We start from the raw sequence: 4365 nt of genomic DNA, 5'->3' as shown, positions 1-4365 counted from the left end.
AGAGGCATATTCTGCTGCAGCATTTTCTCAACGTCGTAAAGCGGCTGCCGTTAAAGTGATGTTTTTTCAATCCGTCTGTCTCCCTGACGTTTCCAGATAATGTTAGCGTTAGGTTGATTTGGGGGGATTTGCACGCCATATGCTGCTGTGTCAAATACCTACATTTAAGCAGGCTATGGCTCTGCATTCCCTAATAGCAGCATCATTGGAGCTTGTTTACCTAATATGCCTGTTAATGTTATTTATTGGGAGTCTGCCCGAGCTCCGTTTGTCCCTGCATGATAAGGAGACAGGCATAAGATATGCAAATGCTAACGTCGGCCCAACTTCAGGGCAGTAAAACAGAGCATTTGCATTTGATATAGCACATAATAAACGTGGTTATTAGCATTTTAAATACGTCAAACTAACTTGAAAAATGTGGCCTACGCTGGTATGGTTTTTATTACTGCCAGTTGTAGTCAAAGACATGCCACACATGTATGTGGGTATACCCTACACATAAACGTAATATACACAAAAAACACACACTTGTTAATGTGTCATGGAACAATCTCGTCGTCACATGTGGAAAAAGTCATAGGAGGGATGATGTGTCAGTGATAAGTTGTTCTCTCTACATTCCTCTATCATAATGTGACACACACGCACGCGCGCGCGCGCACACACACACACACACACACACACACACACACACACACACACACACACACACACACACACACACACACACACACACACACACACACACACACACACACACACACACACACACACACACACACACTTTATCTGTCTCTCAAGGGAACATTTAAATAAGCAGACAATTCATTTCTCAAGACATCCGTCTACCCACAGAAAAGCAGGGTGGTTTTTAGCGTTGACGGAGAACAAGGATGAACGGTCTGACTAAATGGCCTGCATATCACTGCTGCTGTCTCCGTCGCAATTGCTGTCGGTGATTCATCCCCGAGTTCAGGCTGCAGACAGGCTCACAGATGATGGCTTCATTTTAGCTGTCACCATTGGAAATGTTCTTGGCTGAACCACAACAGCGGGCCCAGCCCTACAAATGGCAATGCATATGGACTCTGACTGACTGGCTGAGTCCATCAATATGTCCATTCATTCACTGATTGATGTATTTCCATCACACCAGTAGCCAGGTCTACTCTACAAACTGGACAATTCTTCCAGGCACTATAGCCAAACTCCGAGCAATGTCCCTCCAGGCTATGCAATGGAGTCTCTTCTAATGTGTTTGATTTGCTGCCTTATTGGCCTGTCATCAGGTTTTGTGGTGTGGTTTTTGCTACTCTGGCCACCACACTGCTTGATGCATTGAACAGTTGGAGGATAAAATGAGTGGCCATGCCAAGGTGGGATAAAAAACAATATCTAGATCTGCAAGTGTTCCGCATCACAGCATGTATAACAAGTTTCCACTTTTGCTGTACTGGTGGTGATTGTTGGGCAATGTGCATTAAAGGATGACCAGAAGTGCTGTGAAATACAACCTAGTTTTCTTGTCATACTTCAAAATGCATCTGGATTCAAGTATCTCCGTATTTCCACAAACATATCAATGAACAAGCTCCTTGGCCTGTGTGAACACCACTAATAAACAGTGTGAGAAATGGATCAGGTGAAACACGAGGACATCTAATAATTAGTTAATCACACTACACATCTATCACAATTCTGTTGATACTGTTGACACTTAATATGCATCTTGATGTATCACCAATGCCCAGCCAATGTTTATGAAGCAAAGTAGCCACCACACCATTTGTAATTAATCTTCTGGCAACACGTATTATGATAAAGACTATTTTGTAGTTTTAGTAGTTTCAAGTTCAATGGTTCTGACATTGTTCAATTCTAATCATTTGTTGAATTAGATTTTTCATTTTTCATATAAGACGGTGGTTATTTTAGGTGATACCTCCAGAAGAATGCTGGCCAAAATCCTTGATTATGCGGCTTAAAATCCTTGATTATGCAGGCTAAAATCCTTGGTTTCGTGATGAAATATTAGAGTACATGGCTTTCGACCCTACCCTCTCATTCCTCCCCCACGTAAACCACATCACAAAAACAGCATTCTTTCACCTCAAAAACATGGCCCGTCTCCACCCCTCCCTGACACCCTCAGCTGCCGAAACCCTCATTCACGCCTTCATCTCATCCCGACTGGACTACTGCAACAGCATCCTGTATGGCACCGCCGCAAAAACCCTCAACAAACTTCAATACGTCCAAAACTCAGCCGCCCGCCTGCTGAGCCCTGCTCACCTCCACCCGCTCCTCACCACCTACAAGTCACTGCACAACCTGGCCCCCCCTACCTCTCCGCTCTCCTCGAGCCACACGCACCATTTATGTCTGTGTGTTGTTTAGAAAATATCGAACCAATGGAAAGGAGTAAAAAACGCTTTGGACAAAACCTCTTAACTCCATTGGACCCTCAAACTGTCTACTAAAACAGCTAACTCCACCACCTCTCCCCCTCTCATGCAAGTAATTGAGAATAATAAGTCACAACACCAACTTTGATGAGGCAGTATTGCTTTGTTTTCTTAATTTCCTGAAAATTTTATATTTTTAATTTCCTTAAAAATGAACATTTTGGAGTTAGGTGGTTTCTTCCTGACAGCAGATATATCCTCCTCACCCAACCTTCATGTCAGGAGTCCTCAGCTGGTTCCTTTGTTCAAATGCTCTGAATTGTTTGTACAGAGCTCAAAGCATCAAAATTGTCTGACCAAACTTTCTTCACAAAGTTCTCGGTCAAATGTTTATTATTTAATAAGTTCTGATTCATTGCTTAGTACGTACTGGCTTTAAAAGAGTTTGTTTGCCAAACATCCACCAACAAACACAAACACTGCTTAAAGGGATATACATTATTCCAATATGGGATTGGGATAATGTATTCCAGTAATGCCTCCAGTGCCTTCCTTCTAAGCATTATACAGTAAGTCTGGGTTATTGATAGCCCTGAAACATGACTGCCATGATGATTATCATGACAGTCATGAAGTAACTGCACCCTGTTTTTGGAGCTCGCTACATTTACAACGTTTCCGTATATATAAACATTCGGAATTCAAATATAAAGTACTCACAATTTGTCCCACGGGTGTTAGTTAGTTGCAGCACCAGCGATTAGAATTGCTGCATCCCGCGTTGTTTAATAAAAAGCATTTTTGTCCGAGCACCCCGGCTACTTTTTTCAAACAGGGTTTGTTTGGGAAATCCGCAGTTGCACAGCGGGAGCGCACTCGCCTATTAGTCTGTATTGGCAGGGCGGTCAGCGTACCTATATCGAACACACCGAGTGCCACCCTCCTCCCGACCGATAGGGGCGCGTAGTTGAAAGCCAATGGCAAAATAACAGCTCGGATAAAAATGCTTTTTATTAAACAACGCGGGATGCAGAAATTCTAATCGCTGGAGCTGCAACTAACTAACACCCGTGGGACAAATTGTGAGTACTTTATATTTGAATTCCAAATGTTTATATATACGGAAACGTTGTAAATGTAGCGAGCGCCAAAAACAGGGTGCAGTTACTTCATGACTCTCGTATGAATACGAGAGTCATGAACCATGGCTAGGTTATTGAGAGCTGCTTCTAATATAATAAGGCACATAAACGCAAATAACTGAGCCTCCATTAAAAGCTTGTGATGTTGCTATTTGAAATAAAATTGCATGTTAAAAAACAAAATGTCCGCAATCGTAATAACCAGAAGAACAATGATGCAGCTTTCCCTGTCAAATAAACATAAATAAAATATAGAATAATTGCTCTCTAGCGAGAAACAATATAAATGCCAACACAGAGCAGACAGGCTATGGGTTTTACTTTGTTAAAAGTATGTGCATCCCATGACAACTATGAACATGGCCAGCCTGTAACACCATGCATCACATGCTCCAGACAGACAGAAAGCTAGGAACAGATGAGAAGGAAAAGTCATGGTCACGTGACTGGGCTGCGCCATGCCACTCTCGGTGGAAAACCTCGCACCGGAAGTTCCATGAAATACATGGCAGTGGATGGAGCCAGCTGGACCAGCTTATGAACAAAGACTATTTATGAATGATTTAGACCTTTGTCATATACTCGGTTCAGGAATATAAAAGAAGACATATGACAGGTTGTTTTCTAATCACTTGCTTTTCGATGTGCAAAGTACGACATTTTATTGAGGCATCTTTCTAAACAGCGACAGGTATAGTTTCTGTCTCTGAGGTATCGCAAGATTTGGTTGCCAGACAGGAAACGGTGGACAGTCTCGCGATACTTGGCACTTGTCAGAAAGCTGGAAGAAGGTAGGGCATGCCTCCTGGCTAAGG

This window comes from Protomyctophum bolini (assembly GCF_963924005.1).
Source record: "Protomyctophum bolini genome assembly, chromosome: 14".
Classification (NCBI taxonomy): Eukaryota; Metazoa; Chordata; class Actinopteri; order Myctophiformes; family Myctophidae; genus Protomyctophum; species Protomyctophum bolini.
This window is presented reverse-complemented; position numbering follows the sequence as displayed.